The sequence below is a fragment of the Somniosus microcephalus genome, unplaced genomic scaffold (assembly GCF_052327205.1).
Source record: "Somniosus microcephalus isolate GS21.2 unplaced genomic scaffold, FLI_Smic_1.0 unresolved_chr1, whole genome shotgun sequence".
NCBI lineage: Eukaryota > Metazoa > Chordata > Chondrichthyes > Squaliformes > Somniosidae > Somniosus > Somniosus microcephalus.
Genome location: NW_028225179.1, coordinates 26,708,967 through 26,734,653, shown reverse-complemented (window position 1 = coordinate 26,734,653; position 25,687 = coordinate 26,708,967). Strand labels below are relative to the sequence as shown.

The following is a 25,687-nucleotide window of genomic DNA, read 5'->3' as shown; positions in this document are numbered from 1 at the left end:
CCGAATCTGGCTTCAAACCGAACATTTTTGACAGTCCCTCAACTGAAGCAGTGGAAGGCCTTTTGCTTACATTAAGCTGATTGTACATTTTCAACATTGTAGATCTGTGTGCACGGGCAGGATAAGCGGTGAAGTGCACTTTCTTTCAGGGTATTTCTGCTTACATGCAAAAAGCAGGAAATGAAATGGCTGAGAGCAGTATATGGTTGAGTCGAGGTGGCCGAAAGGTTAAGGCGTTAGACAGATAATCTATTGCCGATCTGTACGCGAGGGTTCAGCTCCCATCCTCGTCGTTATTACGTTTGATACTGGTACACTTTCCGAGCATTTAACTGAATCTTGTCTAAAATAAGCTTTCAAATGCAATTTCGTCAGAGGCGCTCTGGTGCTCCTGGTCTGTGCCCCATGCATTACTCATATCTTGTTAAAATTAAAAGAGACCACTGCAATTCTTCAACTTCTTGAATGAAGTTGGAGCAGTGATCGCGATTCGGAGATTGTCGAACTCCTCCTTTCTTCTGCTGAGATTGTCACCGAATTAAAGAGTAGCGGGACCAGAGCCAAATGATTAGGGAGCAGGAACATAAATTTCTCCTTTAGGAGGCAATGTAATTTCAGAAATATTTATCAACCTTAATGACGAGATTTTCTGCTTTAGTGTCTTTGGTTGAGATATAAATAATGGGCGAGACATCCTCGTTCTTTTCGGCATACTCTCATGGGATCTGAGGGCCCGGTTTAACGTCTTACTAGAAAGACGGAGGCACCAACAGTGCAGCACTACGTCATTACTGCACTGGAGTGTCTGCCTGGATTATCTGCTCAAGTCTCTGGAGTGGTGCTTGACTTTGCTGCCGCTGAGCCACGGCTGACACCTAGACTCAGTTCATTTGGCTGGAGAGAAATGACGGAGATAAAGGGAAAATTACAATGGAGTAAACTTTCAATTTGTCACCCAACAGAAAAGCGGGCATCGTAATCGGCCGCCTGTTATAGAAACAGTCCGATATATGTTGCCATCGATTTCATAAGCATTGAAAATCAGGCCTGTCTATAATGGAATGGGTCGTGGTCAGTTGTTAATCACTCTGGGTCTGTTTAAAAAGAGAGTGCTCACAGTCCCGGATCATTCTGTTTCTGTTTGAAATGGCAGAGCTCACAGTCCCGGATCATTCCGTTTTTTTTAAAGGAGAACGATTTCAGCTTTCATGACCGAGGTGTTGAATTCAACTCAATGTGGCGGGGCTCGTCCGGGATTTGAACCCGGGACCTCTCGCAATTTAAGCCATGGAAATTCCCTAAGCGAGAATCATACCCCTAGACCAACGAGCCGCCGATGCTATGTTTTAAGTTGCATTGCGATTCCCTGCGCTGGTGCAAACCCAGCTCGCAGAAGTCCTGTTCATTCAGTTAAAATGTTTAACTTTTCCTCAATCCGCTTCTTTTTGCGAGCAGTTTCCTTGAATCTGCTCACAATTCTCCCCATAAAAAGAAACTCAGCAGCATCTGCGGCTGCGTGGCCTAATGGGTAAGGCGTCTGAATTCGGTTTGCGAGTTTTTCAGTTATCAGAAGATTGCAGGTTCGAGTCCTGCTGCGGTCGTTTAATTAACTGGGCGACACTTCTTCTGTTCCGAATCTGGCTTCAAACCGACAATTTTTGACAGTCCCTCAACTGAAGCAGTGGAAGGCCTTTTGCTTACATTAAGCTGATTGTACATTTTCAACATTGTAGATCTGGGTGCACGGGCAGGATAAGCGGTGAAGTGGACTTTCTTTCAGGGTATTTCTGCTTAGATGCAAAAAGCAGGAAATGGAATGGCTGAGAGCAGTATATGGTTGAGACGAGGTGGCCGAAAGGTTAAGGCGATAGACTGCTAATCTATTGCCGATCTGTACGCGAGGGTTCAGCTCCCATTCTCGTCATTATTACGTTTGATACTGGTACAATTTCCGAGCATTTAACTGAATCTTGCCTAAAATAAGCTTTCAAATGCAATTTCGTCAGAGTCGCTCTGGTGCTCCTGGTCTGTGCCCCATGCATTACTCATATCTTGTTAAAATTAAAAGAGACCACTGCAATTCTTCAACTTCTTGAATGAAGTTGGAGCAGTGATCGCGATTCGGAGATTGTCGAACTCCTCCTTTCTTCTGCTGAGATTGTCACCGAATGAAAGAGTAGCGGGACCAGAGGCAAATGATTAGGGAGCAGAAACATAAATTTCTCCTTTAGGAGGCAATGTAATTTCAAAAATATTTATCAACCTTAATGACGAGATTTTCTGTTTTAGTGTCTTTGGTTGAGATATAAATAAGGGGCGAGACATCCTCGTTCTTTTCGGCATACTCTCATGGGATCGGAGGACCCGGTTTAACGTCTTACTAGAAAGACGGAGGCACCAACAGTGCAGCACTACCTCATTACTGCACTGGGGTGTCTGCCTGGATTATCTGCTCAAGTCTCTGGAGTGGTGCTTGACTTTGCTGCCGCTGAGCCACGGCTGACACCTAGAATCAGTTCATTTGGCTGGAGAGAAATGACGGAGATAAAGGGAAAAATTACAATGGAGTAAACTTTCAATTTGTCACCCAACAGAAAAGCGGGCATCGTAATCGGCCGCCTGTTATAGAAACAGTCCGATTTATGTTGCCATCGATTTCATAAGCATTGAAAATCAGGCCTGTCTATAATGGAATTGGTCGTGGTCAGTTGTTAATCACTCTGGGTCTATTTAAACCGGGAGTGCTCACATTCCCGGATCATTCTGTTTCTGTTTAAAATGGCAGAGCTCACAGTCCCGATTAATTCCGTATTTTTTAAAGTAGAACGGTTTCAGCTTTCATGACCGAGGTGTTGAGTTTAACTAAATGCGGCGGGGCTCAGCCCGGGATTTAAACCCGGGACGTCTCGCATTTTAAGCCACGAAAATATGCTGTGCTTCAAGTTGCATTGTGATTCCCTGCGCTGGTGCAAACCCAGCTCGCAGAAGTCCTGTTCATTCAGTTAAAATGTTTAACTTTTCCTCAATCCGCTTCTTTTTGCGAGCAGTTTCCTTGAATCTGCTCACAATTCTCCCCATAAAAAGACAACCAGCAGTATCAGCGGCTGCGTGGCCTAATGGATAAGGCGTCTGACTTCGGTTATGAGTTATTCAGTCATCAGAAGATTGCAGGTTCGAGTCCTGCCGCAGTCGTTTAATTAACTGGGCGACACTTTTTCTGTTCCGAATCTGGCTTCAAACCGAACATTTTTGACATTCCCTCAACTGAAGCAGTGGAAGGCCTTTTGCTTACATTAAGCTGATTGTACATTTTCAACATTGTTGATCTGGGTGCACGGGCAGGATAAGCGGTGAAGTGGACTTTCTTTCAGGGTATTTCTGCTTAGATGCAAAAAGCAGGAAATGAAATGGCTGAGAGCAGTATATGGTTGAGTCGAGGTGGCCGAAAGGTTAAGGCGATAGACAGTTAATCTATTGCCGATCTGTACGCGAGGGTTCAGCTCCCATCCTCGTCGTTATTACATTTGATACTGGTACACTTTCCGAGCATTTAACTGAATCTTGTCTAAAATAAGCTCTCAAATGCAATTTCGTCAGAGGCGCTCTGGTGCTCCTGGTCTGTGCCCCATGCATTACTCATATCTTGTTAAAATTAAGAGAGACCACTGCAATTCTTCAACTTCTTGAATGAAGTTGGAGCAGTGATCGCGATTCGGAGATTGTCGAACTCCTCCTTTCTTCTGCTGAGATTGTCACCGAATTAAAGAGTAGCGGGACCAGAGCCAAATGATTAGGGAGCAGAAACATAAATTTCTCCTTTAGGAGGCAATGTAATTTCAGAAATATTTATCAACCTTAATGACGAGATTTTCTGCTTTAGTGTCTTTGGTTGAGATATAACTAATGGGCGAGACATCCTCGTTCTTTTCGGCCTACTCTCATGGGATCCGAGGGCCCGGTTTAACGTCTTACTAGAAAGACGGAGGCACCAACAGTGCAGCACTACGTCATTACTGCACTGGAGTGTCTGCCTGGATTATCTGCTCAAGTCTCTGGAGTGGTGCTTGACTTTGCTGCCGCTGAGCCACGGCTGACACCTGGACTCAGTTCATTTGGCTGGAGAGAAATGACGGAGATAAAGGGAAAAATTACAATGGAGTAAACTTTCAATTTGTCACCCAACAGAAAAGCGGGCATCGTAATCGGCCGCCTGTTATAGAAACAGTCCGATTTATGTTGCCATCGATTTCATAAGCATTGAAAATCAGGCCTGTCTATAATGGAAAGGGTCGTGGTCAGTTGTTAATCACTCTGGGTCTGTTTAAAAAGAGAGTGCTCACAGTCCCGGATCATTCTGTTTCTGTTTGAAATGGCAGAGCTCACAGTCCCGGATCATTCCGTTTTTTTTAAAGGAGAACGATTTCAGTTTTCATGACCGAGGTGTTGAATTCAACTAAATGTGGCGGGGCTCGTCCGGGATTTGAACCCGGGACCTCTCGCAATTTAAGCCATGGAAATTCCCTAAGCGAGAATCATACCCCTAGACCAACGAGCCGCCGATGTTATGTTTTAAGTTGCATTGCGATTCCCTGCGCTGGTGCAAACCCAGCTCGCAGAAGTCCTGTTCATTCAGTTAAAATGTTTAACTTTTCCTCAATCCGCTTCCTTTTGCGAGCAGTTTCCTTGAATCTGCTCACAATTCTCCCCATAAAAAGAAACTCAGCAGCATCTGCGGCTGCGTGGCCTAATGGGTAAGGCGTCTGAATTCGGTTAGTGAGTTTTTTAGTTATCAGAAGATTGCAGGTTCGAGTCCTGCTGCGGTCGTTTAATTAACTGGGCGACACTTCTTCTGTTCCGAATCTGGCTTCAAACCGAACATTTTTGACAGTCCCTCAACTGAAGCAGTGGAAGGCCTTTTGCTTACATTAAGCTGATTGTATATTTTCAACATTGTTGATCTGGGTGCACGGGCAGGATAAGCGGTGAAGTGGACTTTCTTTCAGGGTATTTCTGCTTAGATGCAAAAAGCAGGAAATGAAATGGCTGAGAGCAGTATATGGTTGAGTCGAGGTGGCCGAAAGGTTAAGGCGATAGACAGTTAATCTATTGCCGATCTGTACGCGAGGGTTCAGCTCCCATCCTCGTCGTTATTACGTTTGATACTGGTACACTTTCCGAGCATTTAACTGAATCTTGTCTAAAATAAGCTTTCAAATGCAATTTCGTCAGAGGCGCTCTGGTGCTCCTGGTCTGTGCCCCATGCATTACTCATATCTTGTTAAAATTAAGAGAGACCACTGCAATTCTTCAACTTCTTGAATGAAGTTGGAGCAGTGATCGCGATTCGGAGATTGTCGAACTCCTCCTTTCTTCTGCTGAGATTGTCACCGAATTAAAGAGTAGCGGGACCAGAGCCAAATGATTAGGGAGCAGAAACATAAATTTCTCCTTTAGGAGGCAATGTAATTTCAGAAATATTTATCAACCTTAATGACGAGATTTTCTGCTTTAGTGTCTTTGGTTGAGATATAACTAATGGGCGAGACATCCTCGTTCTTTTCGGCATACTCTCATGGGATCGGAGGACCCGGTTTAACGTCTTACTAGAAAGACGGAGGCACCAACAGTGCAGCACTACCTCATTACTGCACTGGGGTGTCTGCCTGGATTATCTGCTCAAGTCTCTGGAGTGGTGCTTGACTTTGCTGCCGCTGAGCCGCGGCTGACACCTAGAGTCAGTTCATTTGGCTGGAGAGAAATGACGGAGATAAAGGGAAAAATTACAATGGAGTAAACTTTCAATTTGTCACCCAACAGAAAAGCGGGCATCGTAATCGGCCGCCTGTTATAGAAACAGTCCGATTTATGTTGCCATCGATTTCATAAGCATTGAAAATCAGGCCTGTCTATAATGGAATGGGTCGTGGTCAGTTGTTAATCACTCTGGGTCTATTTAAACCGGGAGTGCTCACATTCCCGGATCATTCTGTTTCTGTTTAAAATGGCAGAGCTCACAGTCCCGATTAATTCCGTATTTTTTAAAGTAGAACGGTTTCAGCTTTCATGACCGAGGTGTTGAGTTTAACTAAATGCGGCGGGGCTCAGCCCGGGATTTGAACCCGGGACGTCTCGCATTTTAAGCCACGAAAATTCCCTAAGCGAGAGTCATACCCCTAGACCAACGAACCACCGATGCTGTGCTTCAAGTTGCATTGTGATTCCCTGCGCTGGTGCAAACCCAGCTCGCAGAAGTCCTGTTCATTCAGTTAAAATGTTTAACTTTTCCTCAATCCGCTTCTTTTTGCGAGCAGTTTCCTTGAATCTGCTCACAATTCTACCCATAAAAAGACAACCAGCAGTATCAGCGGCTGCGTGGCCTAATGGATAAGGCGTCTGACTTCGGTTATGAGTTATTCTAGAAGATTGCAGGTTCGAATCCTACCGCAGTCGTTTAATTAACTGGGCGACACTTTTTCTGTTCCGAATCTGGCTTCAATCCGAACATTTTTGACAGGCCCTCAACTGAAGCAGTGGAAGGCCTTTTGCTTACATTAAGCTGATTGTACATTTTCAACATTGTTGATCTGGGTGCACGGGCAGGATAAGCGGTGAAGTGGACTTTCTTTCAGGGTATTTCTGCTTAGATGCAAAAAGCAGGAAATGAAATGGCTGAGAGCAGTATATGGTTGAGTCGAGGTGGCCGAAAGGTTAAGGCGATAGACAGTTAATCTATTGCCGATCTGTACGCGAGGGTTCAGCTCCCATCCTCGTCGTTATTACGTTTGATACTGGTACACTTTCCGAGCATTTAACTGAATCTTGTCTAAAATAAGCTTTCAAATGCAATTTCGTCAGAGGCGCTCTGGTGCTCCTGGTCTGTGCCCCATGCATTACTCATATCTTGTTAAAATTAAGAGAGACCACTGCAATTCTTCAACTTCTTGAATGAAGTTGGAGCAGTGATCGCGATTCGGAGATTGTCGAACTCCTCCTTTCTTCTGCTGAGATTGTCACCGAATTAAAGAGTAGCGGGACCAGAGCCAAATGATTAGGGAGCAGAAACATAAATTTCTCCTTTAGGAGGCAATGTAATTTCAGAAATATTTATCAACCTTAATGACGAGATTTTCTGCTTTAGTGTCTTTGGTTGAGATATAACTAATGGGCGAGACATCCTCGTTCTTTTCGGCATACTCTCATGGGATCCGAGGGCCCGGTTTAACGTCTTACTAGAAAGACGGAGGCACCAACAGTGCAGCACTAAGTCATTACTGCACTGGAGTGTCTGCCTGGATTATCTGCTCAAGTCTCTGGAGTGGTGCTTGACTTTGCTGCCGCTGAGCCACGGCTGACACCTAGACTCAGTTCATTTGGCTGGAGAGAAATGACGGAGATAAAGGGAAAATTACAATGGAGTAAACTTTCAATTTGTCACCCAACAGAAAAGCGGGCATCGTAATCGGCCGCCTGTTATAGAAACAGTCCGATATATGTTGCCATCGATTTCATAAGCATTGAAAACCAGGCCTGTCTATAATGGAATGGGTCGTGGTCAGTTGTTAATCACTCTGGGTCTGTTTAAAAAGAGAGTGCTCACAGTCCCGGATCATTCTGTTTCTGTTTGAAATGGCAGAGCTCACAGTCCCGGATCATTCCGTTTTTTTTAAAGGAGAACGATTTCAGTTTTCATGACCGAGGTGTTGAATTCAACTAAATGTGGCGGGGCTCGTCCGGGATTTGAACCCGGGACCTCTCGCAATTTAAGCCATGGAAATTCCCTAAGCGAGAATCATACCCCTAGACCAACGAGCCGCCGATGTTATGGTTTAAGTTGCATTGCGATTCCCTGCGCTGGTGCAAACCCAGCTCGCAGAAGTCCTGTTCATTCAGTTAAAATGTTTAACTTTTCCTCAATCCGCTTCTTTTTGCGAGCAGTTTCCTTGAATCTGCTCACAATTCTCCCCATAAAAAGAAACTCAGCAGCATCTGCGGCTGCGTGGCCTAATGGGTAAGGCGTTTGAATTCGGTTAGCGAGTTTTTCAGTTATCAGAAGATTGCAGGTTCGAGTCCTGCTGCGGTCGTTTAATTAACTGGGCGATACTTCTTCTGTTCCGAATCTGGCTTCAAACCGACAATTTTTGACAGTCCCTCAACTGAAGCAGTGGAAGGCCTTTTGCTTACATTAAGCTGATTGTACATTTTCAACATTGTAGATCTGGGTGCACGGGCAGGATAAGCGGTGAAGTGGACTTTCTTTCAGGGTATTTCTGCTTAGATGCAAAAAGCAGGAAATGGAATGACTGAGAGCAGTATATGATTGAGTCGAGGTGGCCGAAAGGTTAAGGCGATAGACTGTTAATCTATTGCCGATCTGTACGCGAGGGTTCAGCTCCCATTCTCGTCATTATTACGTTTGATACTGGTACAATTTCCGAGCATTTAACTGAATCTTGCCTAAAATAAGCTTTCAAATGCAATTTCGTCAGAGTCGCTCTGGTGCTCCTGGTCTGTGCCCCATGCATTACTCATATCTTGTTAAAATTAAAAGAGACCACTCCAATTCTTCAACTTCTTGAATGAAGTTGGAGCAGTGATCGCGATTCGGAGATTGTCGAACTCCTCCTTTCTTCTGCTGAGATTGTCACCGAATGAAAGAGTAGCGGGACCAGAGGCAAATGATTAGGGAGCAGAAACATAAATTTCTCCTTTAGGAGGCAATGTAATTTCAAAAATATTTATCAACCTTAATGACGAGATTTTCTGTTTTAGTGTCTTTGGTTGAGATAGAAATAAGGGGCGAGACATCCTCGTTCTTTTCGGCATACTCTCATGGGATCGGAGGACCCGGTTTAACGTCTTACTAGAAAGACGGAGGCACCAACAGTGCAGCACTACCTCATTACTGCACTGGGGTGTCTGCCTGGATCATCTGCTCAAGTCTCTGGAGTGGTGCTTGACTTTGCTGCCGCTGAGCCACGGCTGACACCTAGACTCAGTTCATTTTGCTGGAGAGAAATGACGGAGATAAAGGGAAAAATTACAATGGAGTAAACTTTCAATTTGTCATCCAACAGAAAAGCGGGCATCGTAATCTGCCGCCTGTTATAGAAACAGTCCGATTTATGTTGCCATCGATTTCATAAGCATTGAAAATCAGGCCTGTCTATAATGGAATGGGTCGTGGTCAGTTGTTAATCACTCTGGGTCTATTTAAACCGGGAGTGCTCACATTCCCGGATCATTCTGTTTCTGTTTAAAATGGCAGAGCTCACAGTCCCGATTAATTCCGTATTTTTTATAGTAGAACGGTTTCAGCTTTCATGACCGAGGTGTTGAGTTTAACTAAATGCGGCGGGGCTCAGCGCGGGATTTGAACCCGGGACGTCTCGCATTTTAAGCCACGAAAATTCCCTAAGCGAGAGTCATACCCCTAGACCAACGAACCACCGATGCTGTGCTTCAAGTTGCATTGTGATTCCCTGCGCTGGTGCAAACCCAGCTCGCAGAAGTCCTGTTCATTCAGTTAAAATGTTTAACTTTTCCTCAATCCGCTTCTTTTTGCGAGCAGTTTCCTTGAATCTGCTCACAATTCTCCCCATAAAAAGACAACCAGCAGTATCAGCGGCTGCGTGGCCTAATGGATAAGGCGTCTGACTTCGGTTATGAGTTATTCAGTCATCAGAAGATTGCAGGTTCGACTCCTGTCGCAGTCGTTTAATTAACTGGGCGACACTTTTTCTGTTCCGAATCTGGCTTCAAACCGAACATTTTTGACAGTCCCTCAACTGAAGCAGTGGAAGGCCTTTTGCTTACATTAAGCTGATTGTATATTTTCAACATTGTTGATCTGGGTGCACGGGCAGGATAAGCGGTGAAGTGGACTTTCTTTCAGGGTATTTCTGCTTAGATGCAAAAAGCAGGAAATGAAATGGCTGAGAGCAGTATATGGTTGAGTCGAGGTGGCCGAAAGGTTAAGGCGATAGACAGTTAATCTATTGCCGATCTGTACGCGAGGGTTCAGCTCCCATGCTCGTCGTTATTACGTTTGATACTGGTACACTTTCCGAGCATTTAACTGAATCTTGTCTAAAATAAGCTTTCAAATGCAATTTCGTCAGAGGCGCTCTGGTGCTCCTGGTCTGTGCCCCATGCATTACTCATATCTTGTTAAAATTAAAAGAGACCACTGCAATTCTTCAACTTCTTCAATGAAGTTGGAGCAGTGATCGCGATTCGGAGATTGTCGAACTCCTCCTTTCTTCGGCTGACATTGTCACCGAATGAAAGAGTAGCGGGACCAGAGGCAAATGATTAGGGAGCAGAAACATAAATTTCTCCTTTAGGAGGCAATGTAATTTCAAAAATATTTATCAACCTTAATGACGAGATTTTCTGTTTTAGTGTCTTTGGTTGAGATATAAATAAGGGGCGAGACATCCTCGTTCTTTTCGGCATACTCTCATGGGATCGGAGGACCCGGTTTAACGTCTTACTAGAAAGACGGAGGCACCAACAGTGCAGCACTACCTCATTACTGCACTGGGGTGTCTGCCTGGATTATCTGCTCAAGTCTCTGGAGTGGTGCTTGACTTTGCTGCCGCTGAGCCACGGCTGACACCTAGACTCAGTTCATTTGGCTGGAGAGAAATGACGGAGATAAAGGGAAAAATTACAATGGAGTAAACTTTCAATTTGTCAGCCAACAGAAAAGCGGGCATCGTAATCGGCCGCCTGTTATAGAAACAGTCCGATTTATGTTGCCATCGATTTCATAAGCATTGAAAATCAGGCCTGTCTATAATGGAATGGGTCGTGGTCAGTTGTTAATCACTCTGAGTCTATTTAAACCGGGAGTGCTCACATTCCCGGATCATTCTGTTTCTGTTTAAAATGGCAGAGCTCACAGTCCCGATTAATTCCGTATTTTTTAAAGTAGAACGGTTTCAGCTTTCATGACCGAGGTGTTGAGTTTAACTAAATGCGGCGGAGCTCAGTCCGGGATTTGAACCCGGGACGTCTCGCATTTTAAGGCACGGAAATTCCCTAAGCGAGAGTCATACCCTTAGACCAACGAACCACCGATGCTCTACTTCAAGTTGCATTGTGATTCCCTGCGCTGGTGCAAACCCAGCTCGCAGAAGTCCTGTTCATTCAGTTAAAATGTTTAACTTTTCCTCAATCCGCTTCTTTTTGCGAGCAGTTTCCTTGAATCTGCTCACAATTCTCCCCATAAAAAGACAACCAGCAGTATCAGCGGCTGCGTGGCCTAATGGATAAGGCGTCTGACTTCGGTTATGAGTTATTCAGTCATCAGAAGATTGCAGGTTCGAGTCTTGCCGCAGTCGTTTAATTAACTGGGCGACACTTTTTCTGTTCCGAATCTGGCTTCAAACCGACCATTTTTGACAGTCCCTCAACTGAAGCAGTGGAAGGCCTTTTGCTTACATTAAGCTGATTGTACATTTTCAACATTGTTGATCTGGGTGCACGGGCAGGATAAGCGGTGAAGTGGACTTTCTTTCAGGGTATTTCTGCTTGGATGCAAAAAGCAGGAAATGAAATGGCTGAGAGCAGTATATGGTTGAGTCGAGGTGGCCGAAAGGTTAAGGCGATAGACAGTTAATCTATTGCCGATCTGTACGCGAGGGTGCAGCTCCCATCCTCGTCGTTATTACGTTTGATACTGGTACACTTTCCGAGCATTTAACTGAATCTTGTCTAAAATAAGCTTTCAAATGCAATTTCGTCAGAGGCGCTCTGGTGCTCCTGGTCTGTGCCCCATGCATTACTCATATCTTGTTAAAATTAAAAGAGACCACTGCAATTCTTCAACTTCTTGAATGAAGTTGGAGCAGTGATCGCGATTCGGAGATTGTCGAACTCCTCCTTTCTTCTGCTGAGATTGTCACCGAATTAAAGAGTAGCGGGACCAGAGCCAAATGATTAGGGAGCAGAAACATAAATTTCTCCTTTAGGAGGCAATGTAATTTCAAAAATATTTATCAACCTTAATGACGAGATTTTCTGCTTTAGTGTCTTTGGTTGAGATATAAATAATGGGCGAGACATCCTCGTTCTTTTCGGCATACTCTCATGGGATCCGAGGGCCCGGTTTAACGTCTTACTAGAAAGACGGAGGCACCAACAGTGCAGCACTACGTCATTACTGCACTGGAGTGTCAGCCTGGATTATGTGCTCAAGTCTCTGGAGTGGTGCTTGACTTTGCTGCCGCTGAGCCACGGCTGACACCTAGACTCAGTTCATTTGGCTGGAGAGAAATGACGGAGATAAAGGGAAAATTACAATGGAGTAAACTTTCAATTTGTCAGCCAACAGAAAAGCGGGCATCGTAATCGGCCGCCTGTTATAGAAACAGTCCGATATATGTTGCCATCGATTTCATAAGCATTGAAAATCAGGCCTGTCTATAATGGAATGGGTCGTGGTCAGTTGTTAATAACTCTGGGTCTGTTTAAAAAGAGAGTGCTCACAGTCCCGGATCATTCTGTTTCTGTTTGAAATGGCAGAGCTCAGAGTCACGGATCATTCCGTTTTTTTTAAAGGAGAACGATTTCAATTTTCATGACCGAGGTGTTGAATTCAACTAAATGTGGCGGGGCTCGTCCGGGATTTGAACCCGGGACCTCTCGCAATTTAAGCCATGGAAATTCCCTAAGCGAGAATCATACCCCTAGACCAACGAGCCGCCGATGTTATGGTTTAAGTTGCATTGCGATTCCCTGCGCTGGTGCAAACCCAGCTCGCAGAAGTCCTGTTCATTCAGTTAAAATGTTTAACTTTTCCTCAATCCGCTTCTTTTTGCGAGCAGTTTGCTTGAATCTGCTCACAATTCTCCCCATAAAAAGAAGCTCAGCAGCATCTGCGGCTGCGTGGCCTAATGGGTAAGGCGTCTGAATTCGGTTAGCGAGTTTTTCAGTTATCAGAAGATTGCAGGTTTGAGTCCTGCTGCGGTCGTTTAATTAACTGGGCGACACTTCTTCTGTTCCGAATCTGGCTTCAAACCGACAATTTTTGACAGTCCCTCAGCTGAAGCAATGGAAGGCCTTTTGCTTACATTAAGCTGATTGTACATTTTCAACATTGTAGATCTGGGTGCACGGGCAGGATAAGCGGTGAAGTGGACTTTCTTTCAGGGTATTTCTGCTTAGATGCAAAAAGCAGGAAATGGAATGGCTGAGAGCAGTATATGGTTGAGTCGAGGTGGCCGAAAGGTTAAGGCGATAGACTGTTAATCTATTGCCGATCTGTACGCGAGGGTTCAGCTCCCATTCTCGTCATTATTACGTTTGATACTGGTACAATCTCCGAGCATTTAACTGAATCTTGCCTAAAATAAGCTTTCAAATGCAATTTCGTCAGAGTCGCTCTGGTGCTCCTGGTCTGTGCCCCATGCATTACTCATATCTTGTTAAAATTAAAAGAGACCACTGCAATTCTTCAACTTCTTGAATGAAGTTGGAGCAGTGATCGCGATTCGGAGATTGTCGAACTCCTCCTTTCTTCTGCTGACATTGTCACCGAATGAAAGAGTAGCGGGACCAGAGGCAAATGATTAGGGAGCAGAAACATAAATTTCTCCTTTAGGAGGCAATGTACTTTCAAAAATATTTATCAACCTTAATGACGAGATTTTCTGTTTTAGTGTCTTTGGTTGAGATATAAATAAGGGGCGAGACATCCTCGTTCTTTTCGGCATACTCTCATGGGATCGGAGGACCCGGTTTAACGTCTTACTAGAAAGACGGAGGCACCAACAGTGCAGCACTACGTCATTACTGCACTGGGGTGTCTGCCTGGATTATCTGCTCAAGTCTCTGGAGTGGTGCTTGACTTTGCTGCCGCTGAGCCACGGCTGACACCTAGAATCAGTTCATTTGGCTGGAGAGAAATGACGGAGATAAAGGGAAAAATTACAATGGAGTAAACTTTCAATTTGTCACCCAACAGAAAAGCGGGCATCGTAATCGGCCGCCTGTTATAGAAACAGTCCGATATATGTTGCCATCGATTTCATAAGCATTGAAAATCAGGCCTGTCTATAATGGAATGGGTCGTGGTCAGTTGTTAATCACTCTGGGTCTATTTAAACCGGGAGTGCTCACATTCCCGGATCATTCTGTTTCTGTTTAAAATGGCAGAGCTCACAGTCCCGATTAATTCCGTATTTTTTAAAGTAGAACGGTTTCAGCTTTCATGACCGAGGTGTTGAGTTTAACTAAATGCGGCGGGGCTCAGTCCGGGATTTGAACCCGGGACGTCTCGCATTTTAAGCCACGAAAATTCCCTAAGCGAGAGTCATACCCCTAGACCAACGAACCACCGATGCTGTGCTTCAAGTTGCATTGTGATTCCCTGCGCTGGTGCAAACCCAGCTCGCAGAAGTCCTGTTCATTCGGTTAAAATGTTTAACTTTTCCTCAATCCGCTTCTTTTTGCGAGCAGTTTCCTTGAATCTGCTCACAATTCTCCCCATAAAAAGACAACCAGCAGTATCAGCGGCTGCGTGGCCTAATGGGTAAGGCGTCTGACTTCGGTTATGAGTTATTCAGTCATCAGAAGATTGCAGGTTCGAGTCCTGCCGCAGTCGTTTAATTAACTGGGCGACACTTTTTCTGTTCCGAATCTGGCTTCAAACCGACCATTTTTGACAGTCCCTCAACTGAAGCAGTGGAAGGCCTTTTGCTTACATTAAGCTGATTGTACATTTTCAACATTGTTGATCTGGGTGCACGGGCAGGATAAGCGGTGAAGTGGACTTTCTTTCAGGGTATTTCTGCTTGGATGCAAAAAGCAGGAAATGAAATGGCTGAGAGCAGTATATGGTTGAGTCGAGGTGGCCGAAAGGTTAAGGCGATAGACTGTTAATCTATTGCCGATCTGTACGCGAGGGTTCAGCTCCCATCCTCGTCGTTATTACGTTTGATACTGGTACACTTTCCGAGCATTTAACTGAATCTTGTCTAAAATAAGCTTTCAAATGCAATTGCGTCAGAGGCGCTCTGGTGCTCCTGGTCTGTGCCCCATGCATTACTCATATCTTGTTAAAATTAAAAGAGACCACTGCAATTCTTCAACTTCTTGAATGAAGTTGGAGCAGTGATCGCGATTCGGAGATTGTCGAACTCCTCCTTTCTTCTGCTGAGATTGTCACCGAATGAAAGAGTAGCGGGACCAGAGCCAAATGATTAGGGAGCAGAAACATAAATTTCTCCTTTAGGAGGCAATGTAATTTCAAAAATATTTATCAACCTTAATGACGAGATTTTCTGCTTTAGTGTCTTTGGTTGAGATATAAATAATGGGCGAGACATCCTCGTTCTTTTCGGCATACTCTCATGGGATCGGAGGACCCGGTTTAACGTCTTACTAGAAAGACGGAGGCACCAACAGTGCAGCACTACGTCATTACTGCACTGGAGTGTCTGCCTGGATTATCTGCTCAAGTCTCTGGAGTGGTGCTTGACTTTGCTGCCGCTGAGCCACGGCTGACACCTAGACTCAGTTCATTTGGCTGGAGAGAAATGACGGAGATAAAGGGAAAATTACAATGGAGTAAACTTTCAATTTGTCACCCAACAGAAAAGCGGGCATCGTAATCAGCCGCCTGTTATAGAAACAGTCCGATATATGTTGCCATCGATTTCATAAGCATTGAAAATCAGGCCTGTCTATAATGGAATGGGTCGTGGTCAGTTGTTAATCACTCTGGGTCAGTTTAAAAAGAGAGTGCTCACAGTCCCGGATCATTCTGTTTCTGTTTGAAATGGCAGAGCTCACAGTCCCGGATCATTCCGTTTTTTTTAAAGGAGAACGATTTCAGTTTTCATGGTGTTGAATTCAACTAAATGTGGCGGGGCTAGTCCGGGATTTGAACCCGGGACCTCTCGCAATTTAAGCCATGGAAATTCCCTAAGCGAGAATCATACCCCTAGACCAACGAGCCGCCGATGTTATGTTTTAAGTTGCATTGCGATACCCTGCGCTGGTGCAAACCCAGCTCGCAGAAGTCCTGTTCATTCAGTTAAAATGTTTAAATTTTCCTCAATCCGCTTCTTTTTGCGAGCAGTTTCCTTGAATCTGCTCACAATTCTCCCCATAAAAAGAAACTCAGCAGCATCTGCGGCTGCGTGGCCTAATGGGTAAGGCGTCTGAATTCGGTTAGCGAGTTTTTCAGTTATCAGAAGATTGCAGGTTCGAGTCCTGCTGCGGTCGTTTAATTAACTGGGCGACACTTCTTCTGTTCCGAATCTGGCTTCAAACCGACAATTTTTGACAGTCCCTCAACTGAAGCAGTGGAAGGCCTTTTGCTTACATTAAGCTGATTGTACATTTTCAACATTGTAGATCTGTGTGCACGGGCAGGATAAGCGGTGAAGTGGACTTTCTTTCAGGGTATTTCTGCTTAGATGCAAAAAGCAGGAAATGGAATGGCTGAGAGCGGTATATGGTTGAGTCGAGGTGGCCGAAAGGTTAAGGCGATAGACTGTTAATCTATTGCCGATCTGTACGCGAGGGTTCAGCTCCCATTCTCGTCATTATTACGTTTGATACTGGTACAATTTCCGAGCATTTAACTGAATCTTGCCTAAAATAAGCTTTCAAATGCAATTTCGTCAGAGTCGCTCTAGTGCTCCTGGTCTGTGCCCCATGCATTACTCATATCTTGTTAAAATTAAAAGAGACCACTGCAATTCTTCAACTTCTTGAATGAAGTTGGAGCAGTGATCGCGATTCGGAGATTGTCGAACTCCTCCTTTCTTCTGCTGAGATTGTCACCGAATGAAAGAGTAGCGGGACCAGAGGCAAATGATTAGGGAGCAGAAACATAAATTTCTCCTTTAGGAGGCAATGTAATTTCAAAAATATTTATCAACCTTAATGACGAGATTTTCTGTTTTAGTGTCTTTGGTTGAGATATAAATAAGGGGCGAGACATCCTCGTTCTTTTCGGCATACTCTCATGGGATCGGAGGACCCGGTTTAACGTCTTACTAGAAAGACGGAGGCACCAACAGTGCAGCACTACCTCATTACTGCACTGGGGTGTCTGCCTGGATTATCTGCTCAAGTCTCTGGAGTGGTGCTTGACTTTGCTGCCGCTGAGCCACGGCTGACACCTAGACTCAGTTCATTTGGCTGGAGAGAAATGACGGAGATAAAGGGAAAAATTACAATGGAGTAAACTTTCAATTTGTCATCCAACAGAAAAGCGGGCATCGTAATCGGCCGCCTGTTATAGAAACAGTCCGATTTATGTTGCAATCGATTTCATAAGCATTGAAAATCAGGCCTGTCTATAATGGAATGGGTCGTGGTCAGTTGTTAATCACTCTGGGTCTATTTAAACCGGGAGTGCTCACATTCCCGGATCATTCTGTTTCTGTTTAAAATGGCAGAGCTCACAGTCCCGATTAATTCCGTATTTTTTAAAGTAGAACGGTTTCAGCTTTCATGACCGAGGTGCTGAGTTTAACTAAATGCGGCGCGGCTCAGCCCGGGATTATGAACCCGGGACGTCTCGCATTTTAAGCCACGAAAATTCCCTAAGCGAGAGTCATACCCCTAGACCAACGAACCACCGATGCTCTGCTTCAAGTTGCATTGTGATTCCCTGCGCTGGTGCAAACCCAGCTCGCAGAAGTCCTGTTCATTCAGTTAAAATGTTTAACTTTTCCTCAATCCGCTTCTTTTTGCGAGCAGTTTCCTTGAATCTGCTCACAATTCTCCCCATAAAAAGACAACCAGCAGTATCAGCGGCTGCGTGGCCTAATGGATAAGGCGTCTGACTTCGGTTATGAGTTATTCAGTCATCAGAAGATTGCAGGTTCGAGTCCTGCCGCAGTCGTTTAATTAACTGGGCGACACTTTTTCTGTTCCGAATCTGGCTTCAAACCGAACATTTTTGACAGTCCCTCAACTGAAGCAGTGGAAGGCCTTTTGCTTACATTAAGCTGATTGTACATTTTCAACATTGTTGATCTGGGTGCACGGGCAGGATAAGCGGTGAAGTGGACTTTCTTTCAGGGTATTTCTGCTTAGATGCAAAAAGCAGGAAATGAAATGGCTGAGAGCAGTATATGGTTGAGTCGAGGTGGCCGAAAGGTTAAGGCGATAGACAGTTAATCTATTGCCGATCTGTACGCGAGGGTTCAGCTCCCATCCTCGTCGTTATTACGTTTGATACTGGTACACTTTCCGAGCATTTAACTGAATCTTGTCTAAAATAAGCTTTCAAATGCAATTTCGTCAGAGGCGCTCTGGTGCTCCTGGTCTGTGCCCCATGCATTACTCATATCTTGTTAAAATTAAGAGAGACCACTGCAATTCTTCAACTTCTTGAATGAAGTTGGAGCAGTGATCGCGATTCGGAGATTGTCGAACTCCTCCATTCTTCTGCTGAGATTGTCACCGAATTAAAGAGTAGCGGGACCAGAGCCAAATGATTAGGGAGCAGAAACATAAATTTCTCCTTTAGGAGGCAATGTAATTTCAGAAATATTTATCAACCTTAATGACGAGATTTTCTGCTTTAGTGTCTTTGGTTGAGATATAACTAATGGGCGAGACATCCTCGTTCTTTTCGGCATACTCTCATGGGATCCGAGGGCCCGGTTTAACGTCTTACTAGAAAGACGGAGGCACCAACAGTGCAGCACTACATCATTACTGCACTGGAGTGTCTGCCTGGATTATCTGCTCAAGTCTCTGGAGTGGTGCTTGACTTTGCTGCCGCTGAGCCACGGCTGACACCTAGACTCAGTTCATTTGGCTGGAGAGAAATGACGGAGATAAAGGGAAAATTACAATGGAGTAAACTTTCAATTTGTCACCCAACAGAAAAGCGGGCATCGTAATCGGCCGCCTGTTATCGAAACAGTCCGATATATGTTGCCATCGATTTCATAAGCATTGAAAATCAGGCCTGTCTATAATGGAATGGGTCGTGGTCAGTTGTTAATCACTCTGGGTCTGTTTAAAAAGAGAGTGCTCACAGTCCCGGATCATTCTGTTTCTGTTTGAAATGGCAGAGCTCACAGTCCCGGATCATTCCGTTTTTTTTAAAGGAGAACGATTTCAGTTTTCATGACCGAGGTGTTGAATTCAACTAAATGTGGCGGGGCTCGTCCGGGATTTGAACGCGGGACCTCTCGCAATTTAAGCCATGGAAATTCCCTAAGCGAGAATCATACCCCTAGACCAACGAGCCGCCGATGTTATGTTTTAAGTTGCATTGCGATTCCCTGCGCTGGTGCAAACCCAGCTCGCAGAAGTCCTGTTCATTCAGTTAAAATGTTTAACTTTTCCTCAATCCGCTTCTTTTTGCGAGCAGTTTCCTTGAATCTGCTCACAATTCTCCCCATAAAAAGAAACTCAGCAGCATCTGCGGCTGCGTGGCCTAATGGGTAAGGCGTCTGAATTCGGTGAGCGAGTTTTTCAGTTATCAGAAGATTGCAGGTTCGAGTCCTGCTGCGGTCGTTTAATTAACTGGGCGACACTTTTTCTGTTCCGAATCTGGCTTCAAACCGACAATTTTTGACAGTCCCTCAACTGAAGCAGTGGAAGGCCTTTTGCTTACATTAAGCTGATTGTACATTTTCAACATTGTTGATCTGGGTGCACGGGCAGGATAAGCGGTGAAGTGGACTTTCTTTCAGGGTATTTCTACTTAGATGCAAAAAGCAGGAAAGGGAATGGCTGAGAGCAGTATATGGTTGAGTCGAGGTGGCCGAAAGGTTAAGGCGATAGACTGTTAATCTATTGCCGATCTGTACGCGAGGGTTCAGCTCCCATTCTCGTCATTATTACGTTTGCTACTGGTACAATTTCCGAGCATTTAACTGAATCTTGCCTAAAATAAGCTTTCAAATGCAATTTCGTCAGAGTCGCTCTGGTGCTCCTGGTCTGTGCCCCATGCATTACTCATATCTTGTTAAAATTAAAAGAGACCACTGCAATTCTTCAACTTCTTGAATGAAGTTGGAGCAGTGATCGCGATTCGGAGATTGTCGAACTCCTCCTTTCTTCTGCTGAGATTGTCACCGAATGAAAGAGTAGCGGGACCAGAGGCAAATGATTAGGGAGCAGAAACATAAATTTCTCCTTTAGGAGGCAATGTAATTTCAAAAATATTTATCAACCTTAATGACGAGATTTTCTGTTTTAGTGTCTTTGGTTGAGATATAAATAAGGGGCGAGACATCCTCGTTCTTTTCGGCATACTCTCATGGGATCGGAGGACCCGGTTTAACGTCTTACTAGAAAGACGGAGGCACCAACAGTGCAGCACTACCTCATTACTGCACTGGGGTGTCTGCCTGGATTATCTGCTCAAGTCTCTGGAGTGGTGCTTGATTTTCCTGCCGCTGAGCCACGGCTGACACCTAGACTCAGTTCATTTGGCTGGAGAGAAATGATGGAGATAAAGGGAAAATTACAATGGAGTAAACTTTCAATTTGTCACCCAACAGAAAAGCGGGCATCGTAATCGGCCGCCTGTTATAGAAACAGTCCGATTTATGTTGCCATCGATTTCATAAGCATTGAAAATCAGGCCTGTGTATAATGGAATGGGTCGTGGTCAGTTGTTAATCACTCTGGGTCTAGTTAAACCGGGAGTGCTCACATTCCCGGATCATTCTGTTTCTGTTTGAAATGGCAGAGCTCACAGTCCCGGATCATTCCGTTTTTTTTAAAGGAGAACGATTTCAGTTTTCATGACCGAGGTGTTGAATTCAACTAAATGTGGCGGGGCTCGTCCGGGATTTGAACCCGGGACCTCTCGCAATTTAAGCCATGGAAATTCCCTAAGCGAGAATCATACCCCTAGACCAACGAGCCGCCGATGTTATGTTTTAAGTTGCATTGCGATTCCCTGCGCTGGTGCAAACCCAGCTCGCAGAAGTCCTGTTCATTCAGTTAAAATGTTTAACTTTTCCTCAATCCGCTTCTTTTTGCGAGCAGTTTCCTTGAATCTGCTCACAATTCTCCCCATAAAAAGAAACTCAGCAGCATCTGCGGCTGCGTGGCCTAATGGGTAAGGCGTCTGAATTCGGTGAGCGAGTTTTTCAGTTATCAGAAGATTGCAGGTTCGAGTACTGCTGCGGTCGTTTAATTAACTGGGCGACACTTCTTCTGTTCCGAATCTGGCTTCAAACCGACAATTTTTGACAGTCCCTCAACTGAAGCAGTGGAAGGCCTTTTGCTTACATTAAGCTGATTGTACATTTTCAACATTGTAGATCTGGGTGCACGGGCAGGATAAGCGGTGAAGTGGACTTTCTTTCAGGGTATTTCTGCTTAGATGCAAAAAGCAGGAAAGGGAATGGCTGAGAGCAGTATATGGTTGAGTCGAGGTGGCCGAAAGGTTAAGGCGATAGACTGTTAATCTATTGCCGATCTGTACGCGAGGGTTCAGCTCCCATTCTCGTCATTATTACGTTTGATACTGGTACAATTTCCGAGCATTTAACTGAATCTTGCCTAAAATAAGCTTTCAAATGCAATTTCGTCAGAGTCGCTCTGGTGCTCCTGGTCTGTGCCCCATGCATTACTCATATCTTGTTAAAATTAAAAGAGACCACTGCAATTCTTCAACTTCTTGAATGAAGTTGGAGCAGTGATCGCGATTCGGAGATTGTCGAACTCCTCCTTTCTTCTGCTGAGATTGTCACCGAATGAAAGAGTAGCGGGACCAGAGGCAAATGATTAGGGAGCAGAAACATAAATTTCTCCTTTAGGAGGCAATGTAATTTCAAAAATATTTATCAACCTTAATGACGAGATTTTCTGCTTTAGTGTCTTTGGTTGAGATATAAATAAGGGGCGAGACATCCTCGTTCTTTTCGGCATACTCTCATGGGATCGGAGGACCCGGTTTAACGCCTTACTAGAAAGACGGAGGCACCAACAGTGCAGCACTACCTCATTACTGCACTGGGGTGTCTGCCTGGATTATCTGCTCAAGTCTCTGGAGTGGTGCTTGATTTTCCTGCCGCTGAGCCACGGCTGACACCTAGACTCAGTTCATTTGGCTGGAGAGAAATGACGGAGATAAAGGGAAAATTACAATGGAGTAAACTTTCAATTTGTCACCCAACAGAAAAGCGGGCATCGTAATCGGCCGCCTGTTATAGAAACAGTCCGATTTATGTTGCCATCGATTTCATAAGCATTGAAAATCAGGCCTGTCTATAATGGAATGGGTCGTGGTCAGTTGTTAATCACTCTGGGTCTGTTTAAACCGGGAGTGCTCACATTCCCGGATCATTCTGTTTCTGTTTAAAATGGCAGAGCTCACAGTCCCGATTAATTCCGTATTTTTTAAAGTAGAACGGTTTCAGCTTTCATGACCGAGGTGTTGAGTTTAACTAAATGCGGCGGGGCTCAGCCCGGGATTTGAACCCGGGACGTCTCGCATTTTAAGCCACGAAAATTCCCTAAGCCAGAGTCATACCCCTGGACCAACGAACCACCGATGCTGTGCTTCAAGTTGCATTGTGATTCCCTGCGCTGGTGCAAACCCAGCTCGCAGAAGTCCTGTTCATTCAGTTAAAATGTTTAACTTTTCCTCAATCCGCTTCTTTTTGCGAGCAGTTTCCTTGAATCTGCTCACAATTCGCCCCATGAAAAGACAACCAGCAGTATCAGCGGCTGCGTGGCCTACTGGATAAGGCGTCTGACTTCGGTTATGAGTTATTCAGTCATCAGAAGATTGCAGGTTCGAGTCCTGCCGCAGTCGTTTAATTAACTGGGCGACACTTTTTCTGTTCCGAATCTGGCTTCAAACCGAACATTTTTGACAGTCCCTCAACTGAAGCAGTGGAAGGCCTTTTGCTTACATTAAGCTGATTGTACATTTTCAACATTGTTGATCTGGGTGCACGGGCAGGATAAGCGGTGAAGTGGACTTTCTTTCAGGGTATTTCTGCTTCGATGCAAAAAGCAGGAAATGAAATGGCTGAGAGCAGTATATGGTTGAGTCGAGGTGGCCGAAAGGTTAAGGCGATAGACAGTTAATCTTTTGCCGATCTGTACGCGAGGGTTCAGCTCCCATCCTCGTCGTTATTACGTTTGATACTGGTACACTTTCCGAGCATTTAACTGAATCTTGTCTAAAATAAGCTTTCAAATGCAATTTCGTCAGAGGCGCTCTGGTGCTCCTGGTCTGTGCCCCATGCATTACTCATATCTTGTTAAAATTAAGAGAGACCACTGCAATTCTTCAACTTCTTGAATGAAGTTGGAGCAGTGATCGCGATTCGGAGATTGTCGAACTCCTCCTTTCTTCTGCTGAGATTGTCACCGAATTAAAGAGTAGCGGGACCAGAGCCAAATGATTAGGGAGCAGAAACATAAATTTCTCCTTTAGGAGGCAATGTAATTTCAGAATTATTTATCAACCTTAATGACGAGATTTTCTGCTTTAGTGTCTTTGGTTGAGATATAACTAATGGGCGAGACATCCTCGTTCTTTTCGGCATACTCTCATGGGATCCGAGAGCCCGGTTTAACGTCTTACTAGAAAGACGGAGGCACCAACAGTGCAGCACTACGTCATTACTGCACTGGAGTGTCTGCCTGGATTATGTGCTCAAGTCTCTGGAGTGGTGCTTGACTTTGCTGCCGCTGAGCCACGGCTGACACCTAGACTCAGTTCATTTGGCTGGAGAGAAATGACGGAGATAAAGGGAAAATTACAATGGAGTAAACTTTCAATTTGTCACCCAACAGAAAAGCGGGCATCGTAATCGGCCGCCTGTTATAGAAACAGTCCGATATATGTTGCCATCGATTTCATAAGCATTGAAAATCAGGCCTGTCTATAATGGAATGGGTCGTGGTCAGTTGTTAATCACTCTGGGTCTGTTTAAAAAGAGAGTGCTCACATTCCCGATATCCCAGGGAGGTTTTTTGTGTCTTCCTTCGTAAAGACTGACCCAAAGTATGCATTTAGTTGATCTGCCATTTCCTTATTTCCCATTATATATTCCCCCGTATCTGACTGCAATGGACCATAAAAGGAAATCTAAAAAGGTGACTCAACCGTGGATAACAGGGGAAATTAGAGACAGCATAAAATCCAAAGATAGGGCGTATAAAATAGCCAAAAAAAGCACCAGAGCGGAAGATTGGGAACAGTTTAAGATAGAGCAAAGGAGGGCAAAGGGCATGATCAAGAGGGGCAAAATAGCTTACGAAAACAAGCTGGCGGAAAATATAAAAACTAACTCCAAAAGCTTTTATAAATATATCAAAAGGAAAAGACTGGTGAAAACCAAAGTTGGTCCATTGCAGTCAGATACGGGGGAATATATAATGGGAAATAAGGAAATGGCAGATCAACTAAATGCATACTTTGGGTCAGTCTTTACGAAGGAAGACACAAAAAACCTCCCTGGGATATCGGGAAAAATAGGGACATTGGCAAAGGAGGAACTGACGCAAATCAATATCTCTAAGGATATGGTGTTAAGGAAGCTAAAGGGATTGAAGGTGGACAAATCCCCAGGGCCTGATAACATGCATCCTAGGGTACTGAAGGAGGTGGCCCTAGAGATAGCGGATGCACTAAGGATGATTTTTCAGAATTCATTAGACTCGGGAACAGTGCCGATGGATTGGAGGGTAGCTAACGTTACCCCACTATTCAAAAAGGGGGGTAGGGAAAAAGCAGGTAATTACAGACCTGTAAGCCTTACATCAGTTGTGGGCAAAATGCTGGAGTCCATCATTAAGGATGAAATAGCGGAGCACTTAGCAAATGGGGACAGGATAGGACAGAGTCAACATGGATTTACAAAGGGTAAATCGTGCTTGACTAATCTATTGGAATTTTTTGAGGGAGTAACTGGTAGAATAGATGGGGGAGAGCCAGTAGATGTGGTGTACCTGGACTTCCAAAAGGCCTTCGATAAGGTCCCACATAAAAGATTAGCATGGAAAATTGAGGCTCATGGGATAAAGGGGAAAGTTTTGGCGTGGATAGGGAACTGGCTGTCAGATAGAAAACAGAGAGTTGGAATAAACGGCTCATTTTCTGAATGGCAGGCAGTAACAAGTGGGGTACCACAGGGATCTGTCCTGGGCCCCCAGCTGTTCACAATTTACATTAATGACCTGGATCAGGGAGTCGGATGCAGCATTTCCAAATTTGCAGACGACACTAAACTAGGAGGGGGGGTGGGCTCAGAGGAAGAGACCAGGAAGCTCCAGAGCGATTTGGACAGACTGGGCGATTGGGCGGATAAATGGCAGATGCACTATAATGTGGACAAGTGCGAAGTTATCCACCTTGGGTGCAGGAACGGGAGGGCAAATTATTATTTAAATGGCAATAGATTGGGAGAGGGGGAAGTACAGAGAGACCTGGGTGTTCTTGTACACCAGTCACTGAAGGCGAGCATGCAGGTGCAACAGGCGGTCAAGAAGGCAAACGGTATGCTGGCCTTCATAGCAAAAGGGTTAGAATACAGGAACAGGGATACCTTGCTGCAGCTGTACAGGGCACTGGTGAGACCACACCTCGAGTACTGTGTACAGTTTTGGTCGCCTCATCTGAGGAAGGATGTTCTTGCCATGGAGGGGGTGCAGCGGCGATTCACCAGGCTGATACCAGGAATGGCGGGAATGACCTATGAGGAGAGACTATGTAGTTTAGGGATGTACA

The 25,687-nt window shown here is 44.8% G+C and overlaps 8 non-coding genes across 8 annotated transcripts; 3 read left to right on the top strand and 5 right to left on the bottom strand.

Annotated features, from left to right (window-relative positions):
- Positions 1 to 1,242: 1,242 nt before the first annotated feature.
- trnap-agg (transfer RNA proline (anticodon AGG)) lies at positions 1,243 to 1,332 on the bottom strand. The gene is given in 2 exon segments: positions 1,243 to 1,278; positions 1,297 to 1,332. It is a non-coding gene; the product is annotated as a tRNA-Pro (tRNA).
- A 1,770-nt stretch (positions 1,333 to 3,102) lies between these two features.
- On the top strand, positions 3,103 to 3,192 carry trnar-ucg (transfer RNA arginine (anticodon UCG)). Its single transcript is given in 2 exon segments — positions 3,103 to 3,139; positions 3,157 to 3,192. It is a non-coding gene; the product is annotated as a tRNA-Arg (tRNA).
- Positions 3,193 to 4,465: 1,273 nt separating this feature from the next.
- On the bottom strand, positions 4,466 to 4,555 carry trnap-agg (transfer RNA proline (anticodon AGG)). The gene is given in 2 exon segments: positions 4,466 to 4,501; positions 4,520 to 4,555. It is a non-coding gene; the product is annotated as a tRNA-Pro (tRNA).
- Positions 4,556 to 7,722: 3,167 nt separating this feature from the next.
- trnap-agg (transfer RNA proline (anticodon AGG)) lies at positions 7,723 to 7,812 on the bottom strand. Its single transcript is given in 2 exon segments — positions 7,723 to 7,758; positions 7,777 to 7,812. It is a non-coding gene; the product is annotated as a tRNA-Pro (tRNA).
- A 4,805-nt stretch (positions 7,813 to 12,617) lies between these two features.
- On the bottom strand, positions 12,618 to 12,707 carry trnap-agg (transfer RNA proline (anticodon AGG)). The gene is given in 2 exon segments: positions 12,618 to 12,653; positions 12,672 to 12,707. It is a non-coding gene; the product is annotated as a tRNA-Pro (tRNA).
- A 1,811-nt stretch (positions 12,708 to 14,518) lies between these two features.
- Positions 14,519 to 14,608, top strand: trnar-ucg (transfer RNA arginine (anticodon UCG)). Its single transcript is given in 2 exon segments — positions 14,519 to 14,555; positions 14,573 to 14,608. It is a non-coding gene; the product is annotated as a tRNA-Arg (tRNA).
- Positions 14,609 to 17,776: 3,168 nt separating this feature from the next.
- trnar-ucg (transfer RNA arginine (anticodon UCG)) lies at positions 17,777 to 17,866 on the top strand. The gene is given in 2 exon segments: positions 17,777 to 17,813; positions 17,831 to 17,866. It is a non-coding gene; the product is annotated as a tRNA-Arg (tRNA).
- A 2,903-nt stretch (positions 17,867 to 20,769) lies between these two features.
- On the bottom strand, positions 20,770 to 20,859 carry trnap-agg (transfer RNA proline (anticodon AGG)). The gene is given in 2 exon segments: positions 20,770 to 20,805; positions 20,824 to 20,859. It is a non-coding gene; the product is annotated as a tRNA-Pro (tRNA).
- Positions 20,860 to 25,687: the final 4,828 nt, after the last annotated feature.